The sequence below is a fragment of the Dama dama genome, chromosome 18 (assembly GCF_033118175.1).
Source record: "Dama dama isolate Ldn47 chromosome 18, ASM3311817v1, whole genome shotgun sequence".
Classification (NCBI taxonomy): Eukaryota; Metazoa; Chordata; class Mammalia; order Artiodactyla; family Cervidae; genus Dama; species Dama dama.
Window position 1 is genome coordinate 92,204,084 of NC_083698.1, and position 17,692 is coordinate 92,221,775.

Sequence of the window (17,692 nt, forward strand, 5' to 3'; positions counted from 1 at the left end):
CCCATGGTAGGTGTCATTACTGTCCTCCATCTAACAGATGAGTAAACTGACCCTTGAAGAAGTTAAGCCATTACTATGTGGCCTCCAAACTAGTAACCTGTAAAGCTGGAATTAAAGCCAAGTAGTCTGACCTCTGAGACCACACATCATGCTCTGCAGCTCTTCAGTTCAAAGACAGAAAGGAGTCCTCTGTAAGAATAAGCATTTTCTATTGAAAGTTTAATGTGTGCCAGGCATTCTATATACGCTGTCTTATTTCCTCTTCATTTAAAAACAAGCTCATCAGGTAAGTATTCCTACTAACCCAATATCACAAGAAGACTAGGTGTGAAAGGGTGAGTCACCTACTCGGGATCACAGCTCACTGCTGTGCGGGAAAGCCGGCACTCAGATCAGATCTCTATCCAAAGACAATGCTTGGTCCTTACTTTTTTCCCCTCATAATTTAGGTCGATTTGTAATTAGTATAATGGTAGAAATCCATGATAATTACGCTTTCCTGCTATCAGAATAATTTCACTCATAGTATATATAACAGTTCACAAAAAACATACTTTGTATAGAGATAACCTGGATGAAGGTGAGCACTATCAAAACAAAGACCACTCATATAAGACTACTAGACGCTACAATAATTTCTAAATCATTTTTAGCTTGTTTTAATAGAATTAACTCAGAATGGGAGTACTATTTAAATAGGGACACAATTATATTTTTTTTATTTTCAACTATCTATAGAACCCTCATTAAAACTGCTCTTCCATTACATGTCACATAATAATGACATCTCCTGAACTCTTCATACACAATACAATCACACTGGCAGTAAATGTTGCAATGATATTAACTTACATTCATTTAAATAGTGATTGCACAAGAATAAAAATGAAAATGAGTGACACTGTTCTAAGTTTCATAATGGTTTCCAGGATGAAATGAAATGGCTAAGTCACTGAAAAATAAAACACACATTCGTATTTCTACAAGCTACAGTATATACATGTCTGAGAAAGGGGTGAAAAAAATAAGTAACCAATGAGACCAATTCAGAAAGCTTTTGAAAAAAATTAATCCTAAAAGCATTAAGGATCTTGTTTTCAAATTAACTAAGATAATCCTCAGAAAGCAGATTCTCAAGTAAGATAAATGTTTCAAAGACAATATGCAACAAGATTTACAAAAGACTGTTAAAACCTGAAACTCTCATTATTGCCAATTCTTAAAATTTCTACATCTACAGGGCTAAAGGAGTACAGAATTAGCAAACATGCTCCTAAAATAGAGAACTGCTGGCTTCAAAAAAAAAAAAAAAAAAAAATAGAAGGGCTTCAAATGGTAAATTAACCTCTCTGAGTTTGGGTCATTTCAATGGAAACAAAAAATTAAGCATTATTTTTAAAAAGCAAAATTAAGAACAGCATATAACACCATGCAGTTTTTATTTTTATCCGTGTGAGACACACAAAGCTAGTTAAACACTCATATAGCTCAAAAATTTAACAACGGAGGGGACATCGTTTGGTCAGAGTCTAGTGGCTGTAAAGACCAGTTTCACTGCCTTCCTTGCCATGAGAAGCCACTATAATTGATAGTTAGTTGTCAAGTTCAAATGTAGACAGTCTTCTGTTTTACACCTGTGGAGGCTCAGTGCTTCAACTCAAGATGCTGCCCCAAGTTATCTGCCACTTTTAAGAGGCTACTCTTTGGCCTATTTGTTTTATTACTACAAACATACCTACTTAGCTAAAAACAGATTGATAGAGACATATGACATTATTTTCAGAAATCAATTAAATCCCAGCCTTAACGTTTTTCTACTTCAAGCCACAATCACTGAAAAAATCCTGAGGAAAATGGTTTTCATTACAAAATCACCACTCAGAATTTTGGACCTAGAAGACACTTCAAAAAATTAATAGGAGAATTTATTTCCTACTGAGGAAGACCACCACCATACCCATCAACTCACATACATGTATCTATCAATCAGTCTAGTCAACCTGTTATGGATTAAATCAGTCCCTCCCAAATTCATATGTTAAGCCCTAACGCCTAGTACCTTGGAAGGTACCCTAGCACCTTAGATGGTGCCTTAACAATAATCCAAAATGATCTGACAAGTATTTACTAGGTGCCTGAACTCTCTTGGCAATCCATCAGGAACAAAAAGACTAGACACTCTATCCCACTAACCACTACTAAAATTAATGAAAATACTAGCTGAATAAACAGATATGACAAGGCATGGTCATGTGGGCATAATGCAAAACTATCACCTGTTTTATTATTATAGTCCCAATATCTGGAACAAGAAGACAAAAGCAGAGACTCATATTGGTAGTGAGCTCACTTGCACAATTTCTTGAAAGTAATTTGACAACAATAATATTCTGTACAACCTTTGACCTAGTAATTCCACTTGGTAAAAATTTACCCCAAGGAAATAATACTGGGTATGTGTAAATTTAATAACAGGTATATTCAAAGCAGTGTGTTCATGATAGTGAGCCATTCTGAACCATTTATTTGGAAGCCTCAATGTCTTACAGTGAACTACCATGAAATTACCTATTGACAGAATATATCCATGATACATCTTAATGATAAAAACAAAGCAGCTCAAAAAATAGGGATAGTATGACACCACTTCTGTTATTCTCCCCCTTCCTATGTACGCCTGTATACCAAAACATTTACAACAGTTGTGTGTGAATTAGTGACTGTGGCCATTTTCGCTTTGTTTAGTTGCAAATCTCTAATTTTCTATATAGTGTATTTATCTTTGTAATTAGAAGAAATACTTATTACTATCATGTGCCTTGTGACTTTTGCTTTTATCCATAGATATTCTTAGGTCCTAGGAAGATACTGTGGGTGAGGTAATGTCAGAACACAGAAAAGCAGGCCAGGCTACAATAAAAAATCAACTGTGGGACAAGGTACGAGAAAAAAGCAGAGACAGATTATATAAGTAGTCGAGGCAGCGTCCATGCTCAGAAACAATTCCCCTCATGAAGTGCCTGAGGGACCTCAAGAAGGTGGCTGTCCCGAGGCTGCCAGCACCAGACCCTGCAGCACTTAAAAGACTCCAAGGCCGAGAAGCAGTAACTCTGGACGCCCTTAGGGACCTCGAGCTGTACCCTCTGCGGAGCCCGCTCCCTGCAATGCTACAATCCATATCTCCCAATCTTCCTTTAGCTTCTTGATTAATTTACTTGCCCTTTCAAAATGTCCTCTAATTCATTACAGCCTTCCTGGAATTGCTGTCTGGCTTCTCAACATGTGATATCAGATGTCCCATAAACAACAGGACTATTATATTAGAGCCGTGAATTAGATCCAAGCATCCCATTTCTCCCCAAGCCTATTAACTTGATGTTCTACAGGCAGAATCTCACTCAATTTGCCATTTACAGAATAACCTTTCCAGGTGTATCTTTCAAGTCCTGCCTGCTGCTCTGGGTACCTCTGAAATCTGTATGTTGGGAAAAAATCATCTGATGGGGTAAGAAAATGAATTCTCTTTTTTTTTTTTCCCCTAATGGATGAAAACTGGAAGGGATGAGGGGACAGTGCCATCATTCATGACTGGACGACACTCTTAAGAGAACTGACTTCCTATGTGAAGTACAAAGAGCCCCCCATCATGCAAAGCGATGAATATTTCTGAATTTGAAATGACAAAACTGAGTGATCAAAAGGGTCGGGTACGGAGATTTTCCTGTTCTTCAACATTTTGCCATTAGTTACACAGTAAAACACAACTGTTTTTATGTGCAGAACTGTCACCAAACGTTCCCAGACGTGGTTGTTTAGATTACTGATGGCTTTCAGGATTAGAAAAAAAAAAAAAAAATCAAAATGAAGACTCTTCTGTCTTCAACACACATCAGAAAAGCAACAAATTCTAATTCGGAGGGTGGAAGGGCACACATGTGTAACAGCAGACTGAGCACATTTTCAATAAAAGTAAATTAAAAAATCACATTCCCACCTTCATAATATCTCTCAGTCTCATACTGAGAAAGAATGATATATGTTAAATACATAAAAAGATAACACTAGTCAGACATAAAAACGCCCAGGACAAATTTAAATGACCATCATAATAAAGAATTTGCTCTTTTCTTTTTGTATTCTCCCTAGGCTTCTGTCAGTAAACTAGAATAAACATGTTATTAAAAGAGAATCAATAGAAGGCTTTAAAATATACACTACCACAAAAGGTCAAGCCCTGGGATCGATTTTAATATAACATTTTTGTGCAGCTTCCCAAAGGGTTCTTTTCTAATATTGTTCTTCATTTTTCTCTCACTTTGTTTCCTGACTGGTGAAGGTGTTGTTCTTGTCTGTGAAACGCTGTCTGAGGCTGAGTTTGCCGAGTGTGTGTCATCCTATGACAAGCTGATAGAAAATGAAGAAGAAAAAAAAAAACTCACCAAAAAAAAAAATTTTTTTTTGAAGGGAGTGGGAGGGATAGATACAAGAAAGCATGAAGCACAAAGCAATATTCAACTCACAAAACATAATAGGAATGCTGCAACTCAGAATAATCTGCCATCACAGGCCACCCTGGGCTTCTACCTCCCCCGGTTGCCCCGAGCAAGCATGGATTCCTGGGAGGCGGGAAAGCCAAGGAAAGCAGTTCAGTTCCGGTTTCAGTCAAAAACTCTCATCATACCACGAAATGGATGCAAATTTTCAATATACAAATCCATGTGACTCCTGGTTCCCCTTGAACTTAAAGCACCAAACGTGCAAGGGAAAACCAGCTGTCATCAACAGGGTTCCTGGAGCTTGAGGGGCATGAGAGACGAGCCACAAGCTTCCCAACTTCTGTCCCAAACTTCAAGGCTCAAAGACAGATAAATCATGTTCTGGGTCAGCCTCAGAAATCTGGATGCATGTTTTTGGTTGCCAATAAAAACAGTCGAAAGCCTAGATTGTATTCTCATAACGTCAGTTTTTTGTTTTTGCTTTTGATTTTTTTTACTTTTAGACAATACTAAGCAACTGTCTCAGTTTGTCGTTGTTTGATCGCTAAGTCATGTCTGACTCTTTGTGACCCCATGGACTACAGCACTCCAAGCTTCCCTGTCCTTCACTATCTCCTGGAGTTTGCTCAAATTCATGTTCATTGAGGACATGTCTCAGGACAAGAGAGAAAAGTAATTATTTTTGCCCCAAGTCATCAGAAGCCAAAGAAATTGCTCCCTGTCCCAGGACAAGATAGAAAAACAGGTTACTTTTGCCTGAGTCACTGGAAACCAAAGAAATTGTCTCCACCGGAGTTAAAAATGCAGTCCCAGTCTCAAAAAATGGACACCATCTCAGCCTGCTAGAACAGGAGATGTGAACTGAAGATGTCCCCTAAGAACCAAGAAAACCTGGAAAAGTGTTGGCAAAGAGGCTTGGGCTTAGAGTAATAGAGAACTGGGCTTAAATTCTGAGGCTGGCTTCTGTCAGTAACACAGCCTTGGGCAAGGGATTTAGCCTCTCCTAGCGGTGTCCTGATTGTAAAATAAACCCATAGACAGCACAGCTACACAACTGAGTCTTTCCAGTCCGGTGTGGAGGAGACGGGTCACTCATCGTGGGGTCCAGGGGGAATGTGAGGGGCATCACCTTAAAGGCCACTGCCTAAAATGTAAGGCGAACCTCAGAAGGCTGCTGGTGAGTTCCAAGTGAATGTAATACACCTGTACCAAAACAGCGCCTGGTAAATAGGAGGCAGTCATTCAGTGGTGGCTGGCTGTAGCCCTGTGATGATGCTCCTGCCTCTTTTTCCCTTTTGAACAGAGTCTATCCCATTTTAATCTGTTCACCACAACCATAAAGCACTGCTGTAATTTAGTGATGCTTTCTTGTTGACACTTACTATATGACAATGAGTTTTGCCCTCACAGTGGAGGAGAGAGACAGTAAACAGATAGAGTGCTCTGAAGAAACAAGGCAGAGAAAAGGACAGCTAGAGTGAGGACAGGAAGAGACGATGACTGCAGAAAGCAGGCAGTGAAAGCCCTTCTGTGGGGTTATTGGAGAAGAGCCCTAAATAGTGAGAGGGAGTCAGCCATGCAAAACACAAGCATTCTAGGGAAAGAGGCGAACACAAGAACAAACAGGTGTGGCAACTGCTATAGCTAAAATGTTCAGTGGGGAGGTGGTAAGAGATGAGGCCCGAGGGTATAAATAGAAAGGGCAGAGGAGGACCAGAAGATCAGGGGGAAGATCTGGATTTTCTGCTAAATCTAAAGAAAAGCCATTAAAAAGGATTTTGAGCAAATAAACTGCTGTGGTTAAGAATGCATCTTTTAAAGCACATGAGCACTGCTTTCTGGAGAGGAGGATCTGGGGGACAGGACTGGGTCCTGGTACCGAGACTTTGTAACAGCTCAAGTGAGAAGTGATAATGACAGTCCAGGGCTTCTCAACCAAGCACTACTGACATGTGGACCAAACCATTCTTCATTGTGGGGGACTGTCCTGCGTTGCAAGATGTTTAATACCATCCCTGGACACTACCCATGAGATAGATACCAACAGCTCCTCCCAGTGGTGACAACCTTAAAGATCTCCAGATGTGGCCAAATGGCCCATGGAGGTGGGGTTGGGAGGAGGGGGCAAAATGCCCCTCAGTTGAGAACCTATGGCTTAGACTAAGTAGGCATGGAAATGGTGAGAGGAATGAATCTGCAGTATACTTTAAAAGCAGAGACATGAAGGCAAGAAGGAAGGAGACAGAATAATAAGTAACCAAATTTCTGACAGTACTCTCGGTCTGTCAGACTAACGTCCAAGTTTTCAGTAGTTTGATGGAAGTGTTTTCTAAGCCAAACCTACCGGAGCTGCACAGACAAGCTAAGTTACAGAAACGCACTTGGACAATGGCTTGGACTCCTTTTCTCTAAGTCTATAGAAACCAAATTGTACAACTGACAGGTATTTTCATAAAGAAATATACAATTTCCAACACTTTATGGCAAAATCCACAGAAATATTAACTTTCACCCACTATTTGACAGTATTTTGACAGTTTTATTTCAAAATATCATCATGTGAATTAAAAAAAAAAACTTTGAAAGTCCCTTGTGAATTCTTTTCATAACTAAATTCTTTATTTAATGAGCTCCACAATCAAGGCAAAACTGACTGTACTAAAACCTGAGAAACACACATCTTCAGTAAACCACATCAAAAAAGCCTCAGAGTGTTCAGACTAATATGTAATAGGAAGCATCCCTGTTGGACCAGAAAACAAGTTGGCCTGTGAGATGTAACCAAGCAGAGGGATGATGAGAGTGGTTTCAGGTTCCGGAGTGCTAAGGTTCACGTCCCAACTCCTCTGCTTTCTGGGTTATGTCAGTAGAAGCAGCCGCCTCACCTATGAAGTGAGGGTACCAGCAGAATGGAAACGGCCACACAGGGATCTTGTGAGGATTAAATGATCATTACGTGCAAAGTGCTCAGACCAGTGCCGGGAACAAAGGAAGTGTACAAAAACTGTTAGCTAATACTACTACTTATTATTAAATGTTACTGCTGTTAGTATTACTTCTCAGGTAAAAGTCTTCTTAAGTGGTGCATATCATCAGATTTTTAAGTCTATTCAAGATCTCATTATGTTACATATATGAAGAGGACATGATGGGGTGGTGGAAAAAAAAACAAGTCCAACAACATTACTACTGCAATCTCATCTGGTTTAAAAAAAAGCAAATTATATAAGAATATATTTCCCTTAGGGTATAATGTGTGAATTCTGGGGAGGGGGGAAGAGCAGAGTAATGGAGAACGGGGTAAACATGACTAACTTTTGATGCATGTATGTTTTCTGAATTTCTTTGATATATATTTCTTTGTAATTATTTTAAATAAATCAACATTATCCACGTATTTAGTAGTTTGAGGAATGAGTGACCTTCCTAAGTCAAACCTACCACATTCTGTAGCAATAATAAAAACTACAGAAACTGTTGGGTAATAGTTTTTAGACTAATAGACATTTCCCATATTAAATTAGTGGTCTCAAGTGACTTTTTTTGGTTTTGCTTTGATTTGGTTTGGTTTTAATCTATCAACCTGGAAAGCGAAACTGTAATCTATGAATTTTTAATGGATTTTTGTGTTACTCCCATAATCATTATCAGAATGGTACTAGGAAATAAAGAATTTAAGAGATTCATTCTAAGAAGTTGTGAAGAAATTCAAATTTAAATCATTAATTGAAACACTTAAATGGCTAAAGTCTACTTTTATACCTTATTCTTGATGCCAAAAATCACACTAAAATCATTTTAATGGAATAACTTGAGAAAATTTCCAAGTGAAATGGTTTCCGCCTAGAGGAATTACCCAGTGTATGTGTAAGGAAGCAACTGCAAATGGTAAGTAACTAATAAAATGCCCCTGTGTAGCTGTACATTATTCAGTGGAGGAATTCCATACTTGAGTTCCAAAGTTGCACTGTCCTAACAGCTAGATTTTTTTTCATTGATTTAAAAACATGTAAGTTTGAAAAAATGTGATGACTTCTCAAAATACTCTATCACACAAAAAGCAAATAAATAGTTAACAAATACTACAAACCAAAACCCATCATGTCAAGCAACACAATGGAAAACAAAGTATCAGTAAGAGAATGAGGCAAAGCCTCTTTAAAAAAAAAAAAAAAGGCTAAAGATGAATTGAGAAGTAGAAATGCAAAATGCTTTCTAATACTTCATGACCATCTATTAAAGAAAGCACTGTGCCTCTTTATTGCTTCCTGCACAGGGGGAGGGCCTGATTGCTCCAGAGAACTCTGAGGAGCACTGACTACTGGACACTTGCGTGCCTCACTGACCGGAAGCAGCCCTCACCTCCAAAGTTCACGAGGCAGACCACCGTCTGCTTCCAGACAGCTCACCCTTGCTTGTGTTCCAATCTTAAGCAAACAAGAAATTCGAATCACTGAAAAGGTGGACACAGACCAGCATTTAACAGTGAGTTATAGCCTACGTGATTAGAGAATATTAACTTGAAACACAAACTCTCAAAAGATTTTGTTACTAAGATAAAAGAGGTTTTAAAAATACCATCCAGAGCGGCTGCACAGATCTAATAACCAGAAGCACACAACCGAGGTCACTTTCAAGAGATCTTTTATTTACTAACGGTTTAGAGGTGAAAGCTCAAGTAAATGTTTGTTACCTCTTCCCACAACTGCAAATGAAAAATTTTAAAAGGAGCATTCCCTGTGCACACAGCAGCGCAGTGCTGCGGGATGGTGCAGTGCATGAACTTGACGGAGACTTGGGTTCAAATCCCAGGCTCACCCTTACTAGATATGACCTTGGGTAAATTTCTTCTTTATCTTTCACTCTCCTCAACTTATAAAGAAGCGATAACAGAGATGTTGTGAGGATGCAGTGAGTTAAAATATATAAAGTGCTCAGGAAATACAAGAATCCAACATCTACTGCTTTAATTTTTTTTTTTTTCATTTTAGTTGGACATATGGGTCCTGTACTCTGGAATGGTTTTCATAACATAATGTGACCCCAAAGTGTGTATTCTATATGTATGTCATCTATAAACTGTGAGGAATGTTTTCATCAAAGACAAATGACAACTGCTCTGGATAAGAATGGGATGCAAAAGAATATGGGTTCTCTCAAAAAATATATATATATATATCAGAAACTTAAGATGAGATACTCTTTTTTAACAGTTTTCTCCAACTAGGAAAAGGGGACGGGGGGGATTACTTAAACATGAATGTGCCAATAGTTAGAAATATGATAATGTTGAGATAAAACTGACATCTGAACTGTAACTATGTTGCCTGCACTCCTCAGCTCAAGGCTCCACTGGCAAAGCTGTTGAGGTCAGAAGAGGAAGGGGAGAAGCCTGTGTATTTCTCCCCGGTTGCAGAGGGAGCCGCCAGACCTGCCTCTCATCCTGGTCCCATCCTTCCTAACAGGGCATTCATCACCAGCAGGCTCAGCAGATGGTTCCCCAGACGGCTAGGGACTGCAGGTTCGGAGGGGTAAGGCCCAGCCTACGTGGGCCACTGTCCATAAGTACGGACTTCTGGACTCAAGGAAGTGGACATCAGGCCTGCCCACTCACCTTCTGAAACGGAAACTGAACTGAGTCTACCAACAAATGCTGTTTGAAAGAGAAAAGTTTACTCCTCACACAAGACATGTCCCAATCTGAGAGAATATTATCCTCACCACAAGTTTCTCTAAGCCCTCTGATGCCCAGGTCTCTGGGAAGGGGGAAGGAGTGGGGAGACGGCTGACAGAAAGCTCTAAACCCCTAGTGCTAGCTATAACCAGATGGCACCAGGACCAGCTTTGTATCGGAGTTCTCTCAGGTGTCCTCTGAATAAACATTTACAGGGTGGTGAGAGGCAATGGGAGGCTCTCCTGGGGGCTCAGTGGTAAAGAATCTGCCTGCCAGTGCAGGAGACGTGGGTCTAATCCCTAATCCGCGAAGATCCCCTGAAATAGGAAATGGCAGACCCACTCCAGTGTTCCTGCCTAGGAAACCCCATGGACAGAGGAGCCTGGCGGGCCGCAGAACAGAGTCACAGGGTCAGACATGACTGAACCGCTGAGCATGAGCAACGACCAAAGGCAATATAAATCTATCACCTCAGCAACAGAGTGCAGGGCTGTGGGGCAGGCGGCCCAAGACCGGCTTCCCCTGCTGATTGAAAACTTTACAGATGTCCACTTGAGTTATCTGTTTTCATAAATCGGTAGTAAACTGACAAGAAACATTAATAGTTTATGTAAAGAATAATAAATGTTTTACAGAGTACATTACCACCCCTACTCTCCTAAGACTGTTCTGGGTAACGGGGAAACTTCAGAAAGAACTACTACGACTACAGGACACTCAAAAACCAGTTCCTAGAAATTTCCAAATGCAGAAACCCACTCTGGCACAAATTACTTCAAACACTTGCTTCATGAGAGAAAACACTGCAATTACTGTCAAAAGAAACATCTGAACAAGAAGTGGTTGAATATCACGGCTGCTATTACATCCAATAAAAAAAAAAAAAGGTTACAGATTTCTGGGGCATGCTTGATTGATTCTGGTTTTCCAGGTTTAATATTCCTACATGTAAAAAAACAGATTCTCAAACAGAATTCAGAGGAGGAGTCTACAACAGCATAACATCAATAGGAAAGAAAACTGTATTTGGAAAAAGACATAAAGAGATGTGAATAAAACATAGACTGGATAATCCAACCTTCTGTAATTGTTGGTTATAGAAAGCAGTTGTCTCTATTAAAAATAGAAAAGTGACACTTGGGAAAAAATAAAGATAAAAGTAGCAGATGGCTAAAGATTTCAAATACCTAGTACTTACACAGCACTTTCAGTCATCCCCCAGTGAAAAGTACTGGGTGGCTAGGATGTGATCTATTTCATTCAGAGTGAGCTAGGTCTTTATATTTAAGCAGAGTGGAATAGAAAAGCAACACAACATACATTAAAAAAAAAAAGCTTTAATGAGGTTAATAAAAAAATTAATCTAATATACTGGGATTTTTATATTATAGAAGGATCTCATAAATGTCAGAGCACATAAAGAAACAGTTTGCAGATAAAGCCAACCAACTGTCCACTGCCCCTACTGGAGCCAGACACTGGGAAATCTGTTCACATCACAACAGTGTACAAACTGTAATCACTTTCTTAGCAAATACCTATAAATCAGAAGTGAGATTCACTGCCTGTGACTGCTAACTCATCTTTTCAGGTCCCTTAAAAACCATATTTTTATGATAAAAGCCATTGATAAATATTAGCAATCAACAGAATTTACTCCCTGAAAGTTGCTTTACTTTTTAATTACTATATACCTAGAGATTACTTGCAGGTTGGAGGTATGTAATTTCATAATAACAGCTGTGTAGTATGTGTTGATGACTGGAAAATGGCATTTAATTTCTCAAGTAATTAAAACTGGGGTAAAATCTCAACTAACATCCATCTAAAAATGGTGGATATACAGCTAGTTACATCAAGTAGCTAGTCCCTTTCTTCTTGATTTCTTGAAAAAGGTTATTAAAATGAAGGCAACTTTTACTTATCTTCATAGGTACAGAGGTGAAATTCAAATACCAAAGGTCAGAGGTCAGAAGCAGTCACATTCTTCTTGCTGTCAGAGACTGACTTTTGGAGGTAGGGCAAAGCAGAGAAGTAAATCACATTTTAAAAGTCTATACTCAAACTGTAGCACACTGAATCCTTGCTATATTGGCCTGCTCTAGCTGCAACACAATATGGTCAGCTATAATCCAAAATACATAGAGTATCACAGAAGAACAAGCTGCTGACATGGGCACTTAATTTGCTCTTGACTCCCAATACACCAAGCAACTATTCCATCCATTAGGTGTTTTCACAAGCAAAACCATGATTCCAGATTAGACCCAGTGATTTTAGTGTGTGCACTAAATTTATGTCAGTGATTCTGGAGGGCATCAAATCACTCAACATTCTCATAAAACAGAATCAGATCTAAGATGAATTGAGATTCCACATGTAAATGTGCTTTACAAATGAGAATAAAACATATACAGCGTGCTCATAATCAGCTGTGTCATCACTGTGACCCTAGTAGAAACCTTTTCCTCGAAAGCAACTTTTAATTAGGCTGTATCTTCCTATTAAAGAAGTGGAGACTTAAGATAAACAAGGTCTGACTGTACAGCACAGGGAACTATATTCAATACCCTGTGATAAACCAAAATGGAAACAAATATAAAAAAGAATGTGTATATATACGTATGTAACTGAATCACTTTGCTGTATAGCATAAATTAATATAAATCAACTAGTCTTCAATTTAAAAATAAACAGGGCTTTTCTGGTGGTCCAGTGGTTAATAATCTGCTTTGCAATGCAGGCAACACCAGCTTGATCCCTGGCTGGGGACGTTCCCACATGCCTCGGGCTAACTAAGCCTGTGCACCACAACTATTGAGCCTGTGCTCCAGAGCCGAGGAGCTGCCACTACTGAGCCCACGTGCCAGTGACTGAAGTCCAAGTGCCCCAGAGCCCGTGCGCCACGGGAGAAGTCACTGCGATGAGAAGCCCGTGCACTGCAACCGGAGAGTGGCCCTGGTCACCTCAACTAGACCCAGCACAGCAAGGAAAACCAGCACAGCCAAAACTAAACCTTTTTAAAATACAATTCTCTAAATAAATTAAAAGTAAGGAACTGGAAACTTTAAGGACTCCCGTACATTTTAAATCTCCTAGTAAAATACCTTCAGTGTAAATGATTCTCAATGAGTTCTAAATGTGTGTGGCATGACCAGTCAGAGATGCTGTGAAAGGGTTTCTGCATTAGGTAGGAGATGAGGCTGACACTCAAGAAATCATTTCCAACCTAACAGAGGTTAGGGTCTAGAGTGTTTGCAGACGGTCCTGATGAAATACAGCTCTAGGATCCCATCTGTCCAGTCTCCACATGCCTGGAAGCACCTCACACTTGCATTCTGCCAGTCGTCCTGAGCAGTTGTCATAGCTTGCGCAGAAGCATCAAAATTTGCAAAAACTGGTTTTCAGCAGCCTGGAAAAATCCCAGGAACAACAGCAGGAGGCTGTTGTCGTCGTCAAGGTTCTGATGGCACAGAATATGACACTGTGTGGAAAAATACAGACATCAAGACCCCGAGCCACAGAGCGATTTAGAAGAATTAGACCAAAGTGAACAAGTTTTGAGAATCCCTTACTTAACCTTGGGTTTCTCACTCAGCACTACTGACATTCTGGGCCAGATAATTCTTGTGTGTTTTTGTGAGTTTTGGGGGAGTAGCCTGTGCATTACAGAATGTTTAGCAGCATCCCTGGCCTCTACCCACTAGATGCCAGTAAGACCTAACTAGCTGTGACAGACAAAAACATCTTCAGACATTTCCACATATCCCCTGGAAACCAAAATCTCCCCTAGTTGACAACACTGCCTTAACCTATTTATTTTCCTTACATTTTCCTTTTATGAACACACAAGTGATAGCTTTTTAAAAACTCAAAGTCAACCGTAATGAGCTCTTTCAATAAGAAAAGTCTAAGAGAGAAACTACTATGCTATTATCTGCAACTATTTTTTTCTTAGGGGTACACCAAATACAATGCTTCTTAAAAATTAACAGCATCTTCCACTCAATGAAATTCAGCCACACACCATCCTTTCCCCTTTATCATGGAACCATCATCCAGGGGAATTACTTCTTCCCCACTGTGTAAAGCTTTAAGTAGTACCCAGTTCTTCCCTACCTAGTGGTTCTCTAGTTTTCCTTTTGATTCTTTTGAACTATTTAATATGCTTCTAAAAATGTCCTTGCTTCCCAAGTTGGCCAGAGTTAAGTTCCAGTCTTTCAACCAAAATAAAAAACCTAACTGAAATGACACTAGGCTGACAGAAGATATTTCAGAGTAGTTCCCTGCCACGAAATTCACCAACTTATTAAAAATATTAGTGCTTCTCCATACCACTCACCACATAGGTAGAGTGAAGAGGATACAGATGAAACAAGAATTGTTGAAACAGTGTCATGGGGACTCACTGTACTCTTCTGTTTTTGAAGGTGCTTTAAACTGTCCATAATAAAAAAGCTAAAGATGATTAATATCCTACAAAGAAAAAGATCACAATGGAAATAATTTCCAAAGTCCTTTCTGCATATGTTGGATTGTGTCTATGTCCCAGACTGTCCCAGACTTAAGCGCTCAGAAACTATAGTTATGCATGCATTTGGGGTGAAAACAGAAGACATGGTAAGCCAAGGATGTGCAAGTGACAATCCAAAGGCACAAGGAACCATTCTCAAGACTTCATTCAATTAAGGCAACAGTTACAATAATTTATAAGTTCTGTGCTTCTCGAAAAAGTTGCTTTTAAAAGATGACACTGAAAACCTTCTTAATGCTTTTTCTGAAGTTTCTTCTCTGGTTGATAAAAGAAAGAAAATAATAGCTATTGACTCTTATAAGAACTATTATACAGATAAACACACACTTTTTGCCAAGATTTGACAGCTGGAAGTTTTCATGAAGAAGATTTCAAACAAAACATTTTGTTAAAAGAGAGAGGGGGAAAAAAAATGCTGTACCACCCTCTACTCTCCTTAAAAGTGACAGAAAATAAATTCTTTATCAATAGTCATTTGTCCCAGGTTACAGCTAAGCTGCCAACCCTAGTCCACAAGAGAGATGAAACCGGCTCTCACTGGCACCTTTTATCCACCTCATCTGCCCTTTACCTTTCACAGAACAGGGAGAGCAGATGGGAGCTAAGTTAACAGAGGCGGGAAAAAAACCACCACAGTTAGAATTGTAATAACAGCCGGTACCATGGCAGAAGAAAAGAAGACAAAAAACTTCTATATGAAAAATGTAAGCAAAGTAAATATGAAGGTCTAACCCAAAAACTTATTAAAATAAAATTCAATTAAAAATAACAAAATTTCAAAGACAAGGAATTCTACCAAAATATGCTGATTTTCTCTGCTTCTTAAAGAAAATGGTCTGAAAAACTTCACTGTCTAATTATATACTCCATCAACCGAACCCCAATTAAATAATTAAAAAGTGCTGCATAGGAAACTATTGAAATATGTGTACACCCTTTTAGCAGTACTAATTACATCTTGATTTTTAAAAGCCTAAGCCAGTGAGTCTTCGCTATTTCCTGAGAAAATGGTGGTATAAACTAAAACTCACATCCTGTTCCAGACATTTCAGGCAAATTGGACCTAGCGTACCAAGCACTCCATCAAAAGAGAAGAAATATTACAAAATATTTCATAAACTCCTCACTTTAGATATGAAATATTTAAGGGCCAATGAGGTTAAATTATATGCTGAAGGTCTTATAGGGCTTCCCTTGTAGCTCAGTCAGTAAAGAATCTGCCTCCAATGCAGGAGACCCGGTGTGATTCCTGGGTTGGGAAGATTCCCTGGAGAAGGCAATGGCAACCCACTCCAGTATTCTTGCCTAGAGAATCCCATGGACAGAGGAGCCTGGCAGGCTACAGTCCATGAGGTCGCAAGAATCAGACACAACTTAGTGACTAAACCACCACCCCCTATAGCCAATGAAGACTAGATTTACCAATTCAAAGATTCTTTACATTTAGCTCTCTTCAAGCAAACTAGTGAAACAGTCTAAAACACACACACACATACACACACACACACACACACACACACACAAAATCTCACAAACCATCTACTGGTGGTAGTCATTGTGCATGTGGAAGATATTCACATGATCATATAATAATAATGCTTTGTGCCACATGCAAATTTCAGAAATAGCACAGAAGGGAAGCAATTGACTACTGTGTATTAAAATGTAATCACATATTTTTATGAATAAGCAACTATACTTTAACTCTTTAAAAAGTACAACTTTTACCCCAGGGCTTCCCTGGTGGCTCAGAGGTAAAGAATCCACAGCCAATGCAAGAGATGCAGATTTATCCCTGGGTTGCGAAGATCCCCTGGAGAAAGGAAATGGCAACCCACTCCAGTATTCCTGCCTGGAGAAATCCTATGGACAGAGGAGTCTGGCTACAGTCCATGGCGCTGCTTTACCCACAGAAAACTATCTACGTTGCTTCAAATATTGTGTTCAGTTTATAGCTTTTCAACACCTTTTTGGCTCAGAATGCAAGATCTACTTGAGTATCTAATATTCCATTGTGGGTATGTGCCATAATTCATTCATCTAGTCTCCCATGATGGGCACTTGGATTGCTTCCAGTTCTTTATTATAAAAACTTTAAAGAACTCTTTTAGCTGCTACCGCTAGTAGAAGTAGTACTAAAGACGACAATAACATAGAAGTATGTACACAGAAGAAAGTCTAGAGGAATGAAATGTGGTTATTTCAACAGAATGAAATTATGGAGGATTTTGTTTTTTCAACCTCACACATCTGTAAAGTCTTTGAATTTATAAGTGAGTATGTTGAACTGAACTGATTACTAATTAATACTATTTATTAACATGGGTACTATCTATGACATTCATTATTAACTACAATACTGTTAACCTTAATACCCATAGTTCAGTTCAGTCATTTAGTTGTGTCTGACTCTTCGAGACCCCATGGACTGCAGCACACCAGGTCTCCCTGTCCATCACCAACTCCTGGAGCTTGCTGAAACTCATGTCCATCAAGTGGGTGACCATTCAACCAACTCATCCTCTGTCATCTCCTTCTCCTCTCGTCTTCTATCCTTCCCAGCATCAGAGTCTTTTCAAATGAGTCAGCTCTTTGCATCAGGTGACCCAAGTATTGGAGTTTCAGCTTCAACATCAGTCCTTTCAATGAATATTCAGGACTGATTTCCTTTAGGATGGACTGGTTGGATTTCCTTGCAGTCCAAGGGACTCTCAAGAGTCTTCTCCAACACCACAGTTCAAAAGCATCAGTTCTTCTGCACTCAGCTTTCTTTATGGTCCAACTCTCACATGCATACATGATTACTGGAAAAACCATAGCTTTGACTAGACAAACCTTTGTTGACAAAGTAATGTCTCTGCTTTTTAATATGCTGTCTAGATTGGTCATAGCTTTTCTTCCAAGAAGCAAGTGTCTTTTAATTTCACGGCTGCAGTCACCATCTCCAGTGATTTTGGAGCCCAAAAAAATAAAGTCTGACACTGTTTC

The 17,692-nt window shown here is 39.3% G+C and overlaps 1 protein-coding gene across 1 annotated transcript in view; it reads right to left on the reverse strand.

Annotated features, from left to right (window-relative positions):
- Positions 1–17,692, reverse strand: part of CHCHD3 (coiled-coil-helix-coiled-coil-helix domain containing 3) — a 286,824-nt gene that overhangs the window by 206,105 nt on the left and 63,027 nt on the right. The window lies entirely within an intron of this gene.